The sequence below is a fragment of the Delphinus delphis genome, chromosome 1 (assembly GCF_949987515.2).
Source record: "Delphinus delphis chromosome 1, mDelDel1.2, whole genome shotgun sequence".
Classification (NCBI taxonomy): domain Eukaryota; kingdom Metazoa; phylum Chordata; class Mammalia; order Artiodactyla; family Delphinidae; genus Delphinus; species Delphinus delphis.
Genome location: NC_082683.1, coordinates 29,722,509 through 29,737,662, shown reverse-complemented (window position 1 = coordinate 29,737,662; position 15,154 = coordinate 29,722,509). Strand labels below are relative to the sequence as shown.

The 15,154-nt window shown below is 52.6% G+C and overlaps 1 pseudogene; it reads right to left on the bottom strand.

Moving 5' to 3' along the window:
- The window catches only part of LOC132432026 (acylphosphatase-1 pseudogene), a 31,619-nt pseudogene extending 24,997 nt beyond the window's left edge, over window positions 1–6,622 (bottom strand).
- Between the last annotated feature and the right edge of the window lie 8,532 nt (window positions 6,623–15,154).

The following is a 15,154-nucleotide window of genomic DNA, read 5'->3' as shown; positions in this document are numbered from 1 at the left end:
GGGAATGGAAGCACCGGGCTGAGCTCTCTCCAGAGACTCCAGCATCTTCAGAGGGAACCCAGGCTTTGGGGCTGTGTCCTTCTCCCTACAGATGGGAGGGACGGTGGTGGAGGGCCCAGGCTTATACCATCAGAGTCCTGGGCCTGCCTCCTGGCTCCTCTGCTGACCAGCTGCAGGGCTGGCAGGGAGGGACTTAGATTCTCTGAACCTCAGTTTCTTTTTCTGTGAAATGAGCATCATAATATCTGGCTCAGACTCTGGGTGAGATAATGTGAAAAAGGACCAAAGGGACATAGGCAGAACCCATGCCTGGCTCACATATGGGTGGGATGAGAACGCACGGGCTATTATCCTAGTCATCGGGTTTCTCTCTCTTACCTTAAATCAGCATTTCTGTGCACCTGTTACATGCAGGTGATGACTTGAACCCTGGGCTTCTGAGTCCAAGTCTAGGAATTTTCCTGACCCCAACGTACAGGCTATGGAAAATTTAAGCCCCAGATCCTTCCTGGTGGTCTGTAGAATCTTGGGATTGTAAACTCCAAACAGTCCTAGGACCCAAGGGGGTCATTCAGTGTATAGTTCATCCCCCTGTCTCATAGACAGAGTACAGGAAGGTGGTAGCCTCTTCTGTCTCCTGCATCCCTGCCGAAACCTCGTGATGGTTAGAGAAAGAAACACGCGGGCAGGCTTTCAAAACCAGCCTCCCATTTCTCAGCCTGGCAAGTGTGGGTCTGGGGGGGACTTCTGCCCGCTTCCTCAGGCTCTCCTCCCCTGTTCCCCTCAAGGAAAACCTTGGGCATTTTCTGGTTTCTTAGGGCTGGTGAAATTCCATCATATTTGAGATGGTCCTGTATGCTGAGCTTGTGGGTTTGTCCCCTGCAGGCTGGAGGTCCCTGAGGTTCTTGAGCTGTTTGTCACCACAGGCCTGCCCTGGTGGCTTAGTTCTCAGGACATTCCCTTAACCTCCTCCTGTCTCCCAACCACCACCACAAAGTGCTTCTGGGAGGTGTTTGGTCCAGGATGTCAAGAGCAGAGCTCCTTCCATCGCCTCCCCGTGGATGGAGAAAAAGGGTGCAAGTGAGATTCTGTGACTCTCATTCCCAGTATTCTTCCACTCTGCTTAGCCTGAAATCCAAACCTCTTACTGTGACTTTCAAGGTCTTACCTATCAGAGAGCTGGAAATTTCCCATTTGTCTCCTAAGATCCAGGCTTCAGTCTTCTCCACACTGTTCTAGATCTAGGAGGGTGATCCATCAGGATGTTCTCTGGCTCCTGGGTGGCCATGGCCAGTGGGTGTCACCAACAGGAGGGTGGGGGGAGGGAGAGAGTGAGGCTGGGTGTCGATGTCATGGGTGCTCTCCCCGTGGGACCACTGCAGCTTGGGTGTGTTCCATTCCTCTCTACACAGCTCTGTCTGCATCTGGCAACTGCTCTCTCCTGCACCCTCTTGCTGGGGATTCTGCAGTCCTAGAGATCCGTACCATCTTTGTGATGTCCCTGCACACACCTGTTTAAACAGTCCTTTATTAAACTGTCCTCACGTGAGCCCGCGCACGTGCAGCATCGTTGTCCTGCTGGGATCCTGGCTGGTACACCCCTGCCCACCTGTCTGATCACCCAGGACTCCTGTCCAGCAGGTGTGACAGCCCTTTAGAGCTGGGAGTCTCTTCTGGCTGGACTATGCCCGTGCCCAGCTCGTTGTTGAATACTATGAATGTCACCCCTGACTTCACCTTCTCTCTGTCTCCCCCTCACCTAGTACGTCCCAGCCACATTGACTGTTGTTCTTCTCCTTGAACAACCCGGGCCTGAACCCGCCGCTTCCCTGACCACCCCTATCTCCCAGCACCTTCTATCGCATCTGCCTGTATCAGTCAGGGGCCCAGCAGGAAGGGCAAGTCCCGTTCAGCTGGGAATCTGAAGAGATGTGACAAGTATAAGGGAATCTGGTGACCAGCAAATGAGGGAAGCTGTTAGCACCCAGGGACCTTGGGGACCCTGGAGGAAGGGGTGCTGTCAGAGCCTGGAGACACTGGAGGCTCTGTCACAGAAGGATCAGCGTTGCAGACCCAGGCAGCAAGGCAGGGAGGGGGCAGGAGAAGAAACACTGTACCTCTCTCCTCTGGTGCCCTCGTTTCCTGCCCGGTTCCTTGTTGTCTGAATCCTCGAAGCCGCCAGCAAGGGAGCCCTGGGATGCAGTCCACAGGGCTCGAACCCCAGAGCACAGAGCAGGCGTGGGGGTCTGAGAACGGAATCGATTTCAAGGGAAGAAACGGAAAACCCAGCACACTTCGTGTTGCCTTTGTTGTGCTTATCACCACCTGAAATAGTCTTTTTCTTTTGTTGGCTGGTGGTTTACTGACTCTCTTTTCTACTGGAGTGTCAGCTCCACAAGGACAGGGAACTTTTTGCTTGGCCCCTGTGGGACCCACCCCAGTGCTGGGCAAGGTGCCTGGAACAGGGCAGATCTTCCATAACTCTGTGGAATGAAAGAATGAGGAGAGAATGAGAATCTGCGTGAGGCTCATGGTTCCTTCAGGCCAGCAGCTCTGTTGCTTAGGATTCCCTGGGCCATCTTCATCCCCCTTGGGTTCAGCCTGGGGATGGGCACCCCAGGACAGGGAGGGGATGTGTGTGCGTTCCGCCACATTGGAGGCTGACACTGGCCCAGCAGGCTCCGTGGCCACGGTAGCCATGTAGGAATTGAGCCTAAGAGGTGGGGTGGAAGCCCAGAGCTCCCCTCTTCCCCTTGTCCTAGGCGGTAAGCTGCTGGTCCAGCTTTGGAAGGATGGCGGAGCTGGGAAGCTCCGGGCTTGGGGAGAAGGTCCTAGCATGGGCGAGGGGACCCTTCTTGTTTTCTTCCAGCCGCAGAGCCAGAGACTGAAAGGGGAAGAGAGAGAGTGAGCAAGAATGAGAGATGGGTTTTTTCCTCTCTTTGGGGCAGGTGACCTGTTTCCATCGTATCTGGGGTCCCTGAAGTCCTGGGCGGGTCCTGGGCAGGTCCTGGGAGGAGCCCTCCGCCATGTGGGGCCCATCACTTGGTGCATACGGCTGCAGGCTGCTCCCTCAGGTCATCCATTCATTTGCTTAGCAGCTATTCACTGAGCACATACTATGTTCCAAGCTCTGGAGAGAACCATGAACCAGGCACGGGCCTGTCCCCCCTGCACATGGCCCGCGTTTCCAGGGCTCCCTGGTATTACTCGCATCTCCCCAGCTGTTCTGTCACAGCGATGTGCTTGCTAAAACGTAACTTAAGAGAGGCAGTGGACTCTGCCGTGGGCGTTTTTCCACATTGCTGTGTCACAGTAGCTCCGAGTGGAGACCTTACCCTGGCAGCGTCAGCATTGCTCAGCAGGTCCCATGCGAGCGTTACTTGCATGACTCCGTGTGCCCTCCGTGCCCTGCTGCTCACTGCTCAGGGTGCCCTCCCAGACATCCTTGGCAGCCCTCACATGCTGCTTTACCTTCTCCAGGCCCATCTCCCAGGACCTGCATCACGCACACTCTTTACATTAGCGAGTCCATCACGGGGAAGCGACTCAGTTCACTTTGACCTGGATCTCCCAAACTTACAGGAAAATACTGTCTGTGGTGACTGGTAGTGGTGGAAGCGGACAGTGTCAAGGTCAGAAGCTGGATCAGCAAAGGCAGAAACCAAAGCCCAAACGCTCTGGGAGCAGGAAGAGACTTTGCAAAATGGCTGCGGCTCCTTGTAAATGATGTATGAAATGCAGACCATATGCTGTGAGCCTTCGTGCGCGAGAGCTTGGCTGGGTTCCCCGGTGTCTCCCTGCAGAGCTGTTTGCTGCAGCCCTGCGCTCCCAGCCCCCACCATTCTGGGAGTCCTCATCAGACCGCAGACCGTGGCAAGGTCACAGCCCCTCCTTCCTCTGGTCTCGTCCCAGGAGAAGGTGCCACGCACAGTAGGTGCTCAACCTATGTGGCAAACATCGCTTCTGCCTACCCTGGTTCTTCGAAGCCCGAGCAGAGCTGGGGGGATGAGGGTTGTAATGAGTTGGGGACGTCATTGTGCCCAATCTTGACGTTTCCCGGACGGGAAAGCCGAGCGTGAAGTGGGATGCGACCTCACCCAAGGTCACACGGGAGAAAGTGGCAGAGCGAGGGCTGGACCCTAAGTCTCTTGACCTCCATCCCGGGGGTTCATAATGAAACCTAGAGGCAAAGGGCTTTGTTTCTCCTGGGTGGTTCGCAAATCTTTAGTTCTAACTGTATGTTTTTGGGCAAGCCCCATAACTTCTGTAAGCTTCTGTTTCCTCATCTGTCAAATAGCATACTAATCTGATTAGCGTTTTGTCACGGTTGGAAAAATTGTGCACAGTGAGCCTGGCCCTGTGCTTGGCTCCTTGGAGGCGCGCAACAAATGTTTTATCTCCAGTCCTGGGCTCTCTCCAAGGCTCCAGCAGCTGGTACCTAAAAGTTAAGATGCTAAAAAGGAAAAGCCGAACGCTGGTCTGAGCCTGTACGTCCCATCAGTGAGGCTGCCGGACTCCCAAGCACCTGGGCTGGAAACCCCAGAGTCGTTCTAGTTCCATCCTGAGACCCCATCTCTGCTACATCCAAGCAGGCACCTTCCCTTGCCTCTCCCATCTGTCCCCTCCTCTCCACTCCCTACCCTGCTACCTCTGCCCTACCTGTTAGTCTCTGAATTAGTCAAGGTTTTAAAAAATTTTTCAAGTGATAAAACTCCAACTCAAATGGGCTTCAGCATAAAAGGCAATTTATTGGTTCATGGCAACTGCATTCTTCCTGGTGCTCAGGCCAAAATTCTAGGCACCTTTCGTCCTTGACGCCTCTCTCTCTCTCATACCTCACTTTCCATCCATTAGCAAACCCTGTTGGCTCCGTCTTCAGGTTACATCCGGAATTCACGCTCTTCTCCCTCCCCCACGGCTGCTCTTCCAGTGCAAGCCACCACCATCTCTCACCTGGATGGTTGTAACAGCCTCTTACCGAGCCTCCCTGCTCCTGCCCTTGACCCCTGCTGTGGGTCTCTGCACAGCACCTGGAACTGTCCTTTTAGAGCTGAAGTCATATCACGTCACTCCTCTGCCCATAAGCCTCCAAGGCTTCCGCCATCACACAGTAGAATCCGAATCCTCCCCACTGGGCTCTCCACCTCCCTGACCTCCTCCTCCACAGCCCCCTCCCTCCTGTCTCCGGAACGTGCCAAGCACAAACCAGCCTCAGAGCATCTGCCGTTACCACTCCTGCGGCATGGAAGGCTGTTCCTTTAAGTATCAGTGCGGCTCATTCCAGGCTCTGCTCAGGTGTCCCCTTCTCAAAGAGGATTCCAGCATATCAGATATAAGCTTCGCTCTGTTTTAGTTCTTGCACTCCTCACCGCCTGACATTCACTGGAGTGAAGCCCCCACGAGAGCTGGCATGCTGTGAATGCCTGGCACATACTAGGTGCTCAATAAAAAATTTTTGAATGAATGGATGGATACATGCCAGGTGCAATGCCAGGTGCTGGGGAACACACCAGTAAACACAGCCGAGTGGTCCCAGCCCTTTATAGTTTGCTCTGCCTTGAGAGTGATGAATATTAAATAATTTTGATTTAATTACTATTAAATACATTAAAACAAATGATGATTTAATTACTATTGAGAAATATGCTACAGGGGAATAGCACTGATATGACAGTGAATTAACCAAGGGCCCTGAAGCAGAGGAAAGGGTGTAGGGTGAAGGTATATCTGGGAGGGTTTCCTTGAGAAGCTGGTATTTCAGGTGAGACTTGAAGGATGCGGAGTTGTCTCAATGAACGGGGAGGGGGAAAGCCGTCTGGGTGAAGCAAGAGCATGCTCAAAGTCTCTGACTGGGAAAAAGTCAGTGCTTTTATGAAACAGTAGGAAGCCAGGGTGACCAGGGCAGAGTGGAGGGGGAAGGGGTTGGAGGGACGGCGCTCAGGATGGGAGCGAGGCTGTGAGCTCCCTGAGGGCAGGAGCCTCTGCTCCTGATTCACATACCTCCAGCCCAAGCTCGGTGCAACGGCATGCCATGCAAGGAATGCTGGATAAGGAGTCCGCGGACCTGGAGTCTAACCCTTACTTGGTGTGTGTCCTTGTGCAAGTCCTATTGATTCTCTGAGCACATCTGTCCCTCATTTGCTGGCATAGGGACCAATGATAGAACCACACCCTTCCAGGAACCTGCTCTGTATCCTGGGGTGCCCATGCAGCTGACCAGGTTGCCAGCAGCGAGGGTGTGAGGCTGGGTCTTGAGCAGGGGCTCCTGGAGACATTTGGAACTTTGGAAATGTCCTTTCCTGGACATCTAGGACAGGAGCCACTATCCTTTGACAGGGCTGGAGCTTCCCCATCCACAGACAGTCAAAAAGAAAACAAAGCACCCTTCAGCTCGAGTCACCCCCATTCATTCTTGCTCTCCACGACTTGGAAAGTCAGGGAACCGCGTCTCATTTGGTCCCTTCCTGTTTCCCCCAGAGGGATCTGCCCAAATGTCTGCCTGTCTCGGACATGGTTTACGTCTCCTATGGAAAGCGTGACACTTACAGCGAAATGAGTTGCTTGCCTCTTGCAAGGCTCGATCGTAAAGGATGGCGATGACAGGCTCGAAGCAATAGGTCATGTTGATATTTTCACATTAGTTTTCTATTCTTATTACATTTTGATGGATGGAGAGAGTGGGGATTTTATCGTAATCTCATTCCTGTCTTAAACTGCTAATTCATGCCTGAGTTCCCTCTTCCATTTTGTTTCTACAAATTCAGTCAAGTGCTGATGGCATGAAGATTTAATATGCAGCTGCAGGAAGAGGCATGTGGATAGGAAAAACGTTAGCTGGGGAGCAACGTTTTTAAGAGAACAGTCTAATCAAGTCATTTTGTTAAGAAAGTGCCTTGTTACCCTGGGAGGTTGGGCTCCCCATATATAATAGTAATAACTACATAACAACAGAACACTATCTTACACTCAGCCGGTGCTTTTTGTTTTTCAAAGTGATCCATTCAAATGTTTGGTGTTTTTTTTCTTTTTTTTTTTTCCCTCTAATCCTCCTAACAGCCCCATGTGGCTGGGAGGGTATAATTATTCCTATTTTATAGGCGAAGAAACTGAGACTCAGAGAAGGGAAGTGGCTTAGACCAGAGCCTCTCATCTCTTGCGTATAGAAGTGAATCACCAGGAGGTCCGGGGGAAGAGCCTGTATCTCTAATTCCCAGGTGAGGCACACTTTGAGTAGCAAAGATTTGATGATGTTTGTGTATGTGCATGTGTGGTTATGGGTGTTTTCATATATTCTGTGGCTTCCTTTGAACTGCCCTCTCCCTGACTCTCCGTTTTGGCAGCTAAAACCTCCTACTCATGGCTTCGCCAGGATCCTAGCATATTTACGGTCTCTCCCTCCCCAGGGTGTCCTGGTGTACCTCAATTGTCTGCCCACCTCCTCTCCCTCTGTCTTTGGTTTTTCCTTTCTCCTGGGGTGGATGTTTCATCTCAGTCCTGCTGACAAACCCACACTGTTCCCTGGACACCCAAGAGTTCTCAGCAGGGCCTCCTGCCTCCCATACCTCAGCATTTGGAGCTATGTGGGCTGGGGGTGGATCTCACCGGCTGCATGGACCAGGGCACTACGTGATGGGTGAAAGAGCCCTTCAAATCAGGGAACAAAGGAGAGACATGTAGGAATCATGGGGCCTGCAGGGCCTTCTGTGCGCACAGCGCTCTACAGTTACAAAGTGTTTTGGCAGCCATGCACACCGGATCCTCACAACCAGCCCAGGAGCTCCCTCTTGGGACACGTGAAGCAACTGAGGCTCCGAGAACCTCTGTGACCTTGCCCAAGGTCACAAGCCACTTCGGGCAGAGCCTGAACTCTAAGCAGGTCTTCCGACCCCAAATCTGAAGCTCTTAGTGGAGATCATCAGAAGTGCCTTGAAATACACCCGGGCCAGCTCTTTCTGGGGGCATTTACAGCTTTTTCTGCATTTTGGACCAGGAGTGGAAGTCACACCGCAGAGCCCTTTCTGGCTGCTTCCTGCCAGCTTGCGTCATGTAGTATGAGTTCCGTCAATGTGATCCGAGCTGGATGGCCGGTCAGGAGGCATGTGTGGCATGAAACCTTCAGGCAGATTCCCCTGCTTTCTCTGTCCCCTTCTAGTCTGTTCCGGGTTCTCGCTTCCTTTCAATAGCTTTCTCTCTCCTGCTGCTTTCTCTGTTTCTCTGTTTCTCTCCCCTTGTCTCTCTCTCTTTTCAGAGAACAAAAATGACTGGACTTGGCATTATCTGTTGGTTTCCATGGTAATAAAATCTGTTTCCGATAATGGCCCTTCCCTGGCTGTGGTTAGTTTTGGTAATTTTAGCAACACTGTTGCACAGGCCACCTGCATTTCAATACGATGCGAGCTGGATTCGACTGCCGCTTTCAGGTTGAATAGAAATAAGGGAAAGTGCTTGCTCTCGAATTTCTAGGCTGGATAAATGCTCGAGAAGGAAAGGAAAAGTTATGTAAACCCTGCAAGCTTGAACGTGAGCGCAGCTTAAGACACGAGTGTGATCATGTCACTTTCCTGCTTAAAAGTCTCCCTTTACTGCGAACTCAGAGCTGGCAGGGTGAGTCCAGAACTGACCCCTAATCCCCTGTTCTGTCTTGTCTCCGGGCCTCTCCTTCTCTAAGGTTTTGGCCTTAAAATGATGTTTCTTGCCTTTGAGTCTTTGCATATGCTCTTCCATCTGCCTGCAACGCCTTTCCTACCTTGGGCTACCTGGTGAGCTCCTACTCAGACTTCAAGAGTCTGTCCAAGCACGCCCACATCCCTCCCTCAACATCTTCCTTTTTTAGGCTTTCCTGTAACTTGTACATTCTTCTCTTATGCAAACATATCCCACCATATCAACATTTCTGTTTCTTTCTTTCTCTCCCATGCCTGAGTGAGCTCTTTAAGAACAGGGATGCCTGTTGAGTTCAGCTGTGTGGCTCCAGGGCCTGGCACATAGCACGTACTCAGTGAAATAAAAATATATATGGTAACAGCTACCAAGGATGGCTCACTTTCTCCATGTGCCAGCCACTCCACTAAACACTGTATGTGCATCTTCTCACTGCCCCTCACTCTCCTGATGAGTGACCACGGAGGTATCGTACCCTATGAGGTACCATCATTCTCCCCATTTTACAGAGGAGCAAACTGAGGCTCAAAGGGGTCAAGATACTGGGCGCAGATGACAAAGTTGGTTAATGGAATGCGAAGAAGGATGAATTCAGGTGGCACATTTGAATGACTGGCTCTGAGCTCATGGCCTCCTTTTGAATCTGTAGGAAGCTTTTCTTGGAAATCTTTAGGGGGAGCTGTGAGGGCTTTGGTTGCAGGCAAAAGTGGTTCTTGTCTATGTATGGCACAGTGGGGAGGAGCGGGTAGGGGGTGCTGGAAGGAGGGAGGATGGGAGGGGAGCACAGATGTGAGGGAGCTGCAGACACAGATTTTGCTGATGCTGCGAATGTCCGGGGAACTGTCAAGAAGACCTGGGATAAAGGGGCTGGAGCCTTGAGCAGTCCAGCCGGAAAATGGGCTCTCACCTCAGCCCTTGAGCCAGTCTTGACTCCTCTCGGGGGGTTAGAGAGGGTCTGATGTGTGTCTGGGCCCCATGAAAGATTAAGATGGGCCAGCATTGTCAAGATGCTGGGAAGGTGAAGGTGAGAATAGAAAACACAGGGACAAGTTGGAAGACCACTCAGCTTCTTTCTACTGACAGCCGCCTGCCTTGCCGCCTGGACCGGCTGTGCTCTCATTCGTGTGTAAGCCCAGCCCACGGCTCCCTCAGGACCCGCTTAGTGGCGTCTGTACTTGGAGTTAAAATGGTTCCAGAGAAGCACTTAGTTGGGCCTGAGCCTACAAGGGGGGCCTTGGGGACACTCAGAATGTTGGGTTTTTTTTTTAAGTGAGTCGTCGCCTCTACCCCTCTCAGTCCTGCAGGATTGTGGCAGGAGTTTGCTGCAAAGCATAGAGCCCAGGGCAAAGCAGAGCCCTCGGCTCTGTTCAGGGTCAACCAGGATGGGGCCTGCAGGGCCTTTCCACAGATCAAGGTCTGCAGGAGGCTGAGGGCAGTGGAGGTGGCTCCCGCCCAGCCTCTGGCTTCACAGGGGCTGGAGTTGAGCCAGACTCTGTCCCCAACCTCCCTCACCACACAGTAACGGAGAGCAGTCTGATGTTCCTTCCACATTTGCCTTTATGTGAGATTGGGTAAACTGACTTCAGAGGCTCTGGAAAGAGAGATGACAGGAGGTGATTATTAATTATAACAGCCAATGCTTATATAGCGCTTACTACACGACAGTGAAGTCCTAATATTGTTCCCATTTTACAGGTTAGAAAACTGAGGCACAGAGAGGTTAAGTCATTTGCCCAAGGTCTCACACACACATGGTGGAGCCAGGATTTGAATTCAGGTTCACGCTCTTTTAACTACCAGGCAAGGAGTGACTGGCAGAAACACGACCGGAACCTTGAAGAACATTCGATCAATAACATTTGTGAGCACCTTCCATGGGCCAGCCTGGGCTCTGCTGTGATGATGGGAGGGTAGGATCCCAGAGGAGGAGAGGCCGGTTCCAGCCTCCAAGGATGCCTGCCGGGCTCTCATGCCCCTTGGATGAGTTGCAGGCTGATGGTGCTGGGAACCCAGTAATGACCTGGAGCTGAGTTTTGGGATCGCAGACCAGGGTTTGATTCCCAGCTCCCTTACTTTCTACTTGCATGGTCTCGGGTAAGAGACAAGGATGCCTCCTAGCTTGGGTCCTTCTTCTGCCAAATGGGAAACACGTATTTCACGACGGCTCTCCTGCAGGCTGACCTGCGTTCCCCAGAGGTGATAAACGGCTTCGTGTTTTATAAATGTACTGATCTCCCCAGAGGAGAGGGAGTTTTAGAAAGTACACATTCTAGAAGGAATAGCCCACTTTTACTCAGTGTGGGGACCTTGAGCAGGGACCTCTTACAGGCACACTCCCTGCTCCCGATGTGCTCCACTTCCACCATCAAGCCTGTGTCCTGTACATCAGGAATCGCTTCTCTGCTTTGCACATAATGATGTCAATAACTATGGAATTGAGACGTGAGCTTGGAAATAGGACAATTGTTGAAATGGCCTCTTGTAGGCATGCCCAGTCTGGGACTTCTCAGATTCAATTTAGATAAACTTTTAACTCTGGCATCAGGAAGAGCTGCATAAAGTTACCCTTCTTTACTCCCATTTTGCAGGAAGTAAAACTGAGGTACCTGGAAGGCTGGGCCAGCCGGTGGTAAGTCTGGAAATTCTGACTTGCAATACGGGACACGCCTCAGTCCTTGCTCAATATTTTGCCTCAAGCCCTGGGAGGAGTTTGACTCAAACCAGGACAGACCTAGGAATCACCCCAAAGATCCAGAGGGGCCAAATGCTCCCCCCATCTCCCCATGACTCCCAAGCTTCCTCTCCCCTGAGCTGGGCCTTCCCTCTGCTGGTCCATGATTCCTGCTTTCCCCCCATGACTCCCAAGCTTCCTCTCCCCTGAGCTGGGCCTTCCCTCTGTTGGTCCATGATTCCTGCTTTCCCCCCATGACTCCCAAGCTTCCTCTCCCCTGAGCTGGGCCTTCCCTCTGTTGGTCCATGATTCCTGCTTTCCCCCCATCACTCCCAAGCTTCCTCTCCCCTGAGCTGGGCCTTCCCTCTGTTGGTCCATGATTCCTGCTTCGCAGATGCTCTGAAATGGTCTGCCTGATCCCCTCCCAAAGTCGCTCTGCCACATCATACAGGTCAGAGCTAGAAGGGCATCCTAGAACAAGAGGGGAAACTGAGGCCCAGAAAGGGGAAGAGGCTTTGCCCAAGGTCACTCTCCTAGCGTCCTCAGTAAGTCCAGATCTCTCGCCGATCTCCTAAGCTGATCCTTGTGAAAGGACAACGGCACCCTAATTTCTCTTCCCGTCAGGTAATAACTGTCTTGTTTAAACCGTCTCTAGGATTAGTCAAACAATCAGAGATCACAGCCAACAGCTGCCCTGTTCTCTCATTACCGGGTACCTATAATTAATATTTATAAACCAAGAGGGTGCTTGTCTTTCTTTGCTGAAAAGGAATTCAGTGTTTCCAGTCTCTGACTGCAAACATAAAGCCTCTTGTTACCTGTCAAGGTGGCCCACTTCAGTAGACGCACTTGTAATTGTAGCTGGCAGAGAACAGGACCCGGGGAGTGGGGAGGCGTTGGACAGAACCTTGGGGTGGGTGTGGAGGGGGGTGGGGGAAGGGAGACCGGCTGGGAAAGGAGACAGAGATACAGAGAGTGCTAGAGTCACAGAGACCTAGAGACACAGAGAAAGAAGAAAATAAAAAGCAAGAGCAAGAGAGAAAGGTGGATTCAGCCAGAGACCCAGGTGGAGTCAGAGGTGTGGTGAGGGGCTCCAGAGAAACAGGACGGGGGGAGGCAGAGACAGAGACGTGCACACAGGAGACGGGCAGACAGACACACAGACAGAAAGATACAGAAAGGGTCAGAGGCAGAGAAAAGATAGAACAAAAGAGAAAACATAAAGAGGCCGAGGGAAGACGAAAGTGAGAGAACAAGAGAGGGAGAGAGGGCAGAAACTCATTGAGAGCAATAGGATGAAGACAAAATACCCAGAGAGAGTCAGAGAGAGGCAGAGAGGCCACGGGGTGACCTGGAGAGAGAGGCACGCAGAGCAGAGTGACTGGCGGGGAGGCAGAGGCAGTCACAGCTCTCGGTCCATCTGCCATCCAGCAGGCGGCACCTGGCACAGAACCTGCACGTAGTAAAGCATTCAGCAAACCCACACACGACCTGGCGCCTGGCTGCTCCCCCAGCACAGATCCTGGCGTAAGCTCCCCAGTACAGGACCTGGCACCTACTAGAGATGCCCCTCCCCCAGCACAGATCTGGCCTATGGTAGGTGGCCCCAACTAGGGGTGGGTGGGACATGGTGTTTCCCTGGCAGGCTGGTGGTTAAGACTCAGGGCTTCAACTGCAGGGGGTGTGGGTTCAATCCCTGGTTGGGGAACTAAGATCCTGCATGCTGCGTGGCAAAGGAAAGAAAGAGAGAGAGAGGGAGGGAGGGAGGGGGCGAGAGAGGGAGAGAAGAAAGGAAGAAAGAAAGAAAGGAAGGAAGGAAGAAAAGGAAAGAAAATCCATAAAGGAGTCCATTCCAGCCTCCAAACCTTTGCCTTGTGATCTATCCTGCCTGTGACCAGCAGGGGGCAGTGGAAGGAGCGCTGGGCTGGGAGTCAGGAAATCCAGTCCTGACTCTGCCACTGAATGGTTGACTTGGACAAGTCTGTTTACTTCCTCCTGCCTCTGTTTCCCCAGGTGCTGTGGGGTGGTGGCGGCGGGGGTTGTTTCCAAATGGTCTCTCAGGTGTAGGGTTCCATGACTTTAGACCCTGCCTCCCTCCTGTCTTGTACCCCGCTCAGATGGCCCCTCATATTCCAAATGCAGCCGAGTCGCCCTTCCCGGGCCCCTGGGTTGTGGGCCAGCCATCCTGGCAAGGACAGGGCTCTTCCTGGGGCTTCCTGGGGCTCTCTGATTTGCACCTCAGAGCTCAGGGAGGGATTTTAGCGGCCCATGCCCCCCGGCCTTGGTGAAGCTGATGGAGAAGAGGAAGCAGCAGCAAAGAGGCAGCCTCGAACGTGGGGCTCTCAGGAGCTACGAACCTGGCCCTGTGAAAGTGGATGCTGCCTGGTTATTTATGAGGGCTGAGGCGGGGTGGCGTGTGTGAGAAGGAGGAAAGGTGGAGGGAGCAGGACTGGGAAGCTGGGAGCTGCCATGCTTAAAGGAGAACCAGGGACCTTGGAGGGAGATGCTTAAACCGGCCCCTTAATTTTACAGATAGAGGAAAACGCTACATAAGAGAGCACCACCAAAACTCAGTGGCTTCAAATAAGTCATTTTTGTTTATAGGTTTGTGGGTCAGCTGATCTGGCCTGAGCTTGGCTGGGGGCAGCAGTGCATCATGTGTCTCCCCTCCTTCTCCTGAGACCTGGGTATGTCCTTTCCATGGCCGTAGCAGAGGTAAGAGACAAGCAAAAACACACACGTCCTCCTGAGGCCCAGGAGAGAACGTGGAGCCAGCTCGCCCCCGCTTCGACCTTACGCTACTGGCTGAAGCAAGTCGCCTGGCCAAACTCAAATGAAGAGATGGGGCAGCACACCCCACCCGCAGTGAGAGGGCACTGCAGAGTTCGTGGCGAGGGCACGAATAAAGGAAGAGGCAAGGAGTTGAGGCCAATGATGTGATCTAGCAAAAGCACCTACTCTGTGCCAGGCACTGTGCCCAGAGTTAGGGATTCAAAGTAAACAGGACAAAGGTGCCACCTCATGGAGCTTGCAACAAACATGTGAATAATGAATAAACAATAGAGTCACAGATCGTGAAATTAAAATAAAGGAAATCACGGGGGGTGAGATGGGGAGAAACTGAGGCATCCGCTTTGATGGTCTGGGACAGCCTCTCAGAGGAGGTGGTGTTTGAACAGAGTGAAAGGGTAAGAATAAAGAGATGGAGGAAGAGTGTCTCAGACCCAGGATACAGCAAGTGTAGACTTCAAATTCGGTGCTCTCTCCAAGCTACCCTGCTGCCTCCTAGGGGGAGGAGCCTGGGGAGCCTTAGGGTGACCCCTTTCGTCCATCAGCATGGCCACTGTCCTCATCACCTCTGTCTGGATGACTAATAACTCCCCAACTGGGCTCCTACATCTGAACTCTCTCCTTCCAATTGGTACACCCCCATCACAGAGCCCCTTTGTGAACCATGAGTCTGACTATGTCATGCTTTGCTCAGAGCCCTTTAAGAGCCCCTGAGGGCCTATAGGACGCAGTCCAAGGCCCTGAACCTCGGATTTCAGGCTCTCTCCAAATCAGCCCATCACCCCCGCTCCCCAGCTTTGTTTCCTGCCCCATCTTCCTTGCTCCTTTCTCTCCAACCAGACCAAACATCTTTCTAAAACCTTCCCCGCACTCTCTTGTCTCTGTGACTCAGCCTGTATCGCTCGTCCCTCTTGTCGGGCCGGCTAACTCCTACCTTTCCTCCAAGAGCCACCTCCCCCATCTGGGATCCCACAGGGCCCCGAGCAGCCTCTGGTGTAGCTCTCGCCATGCTGTGTTGAAGCCATCTGCGGA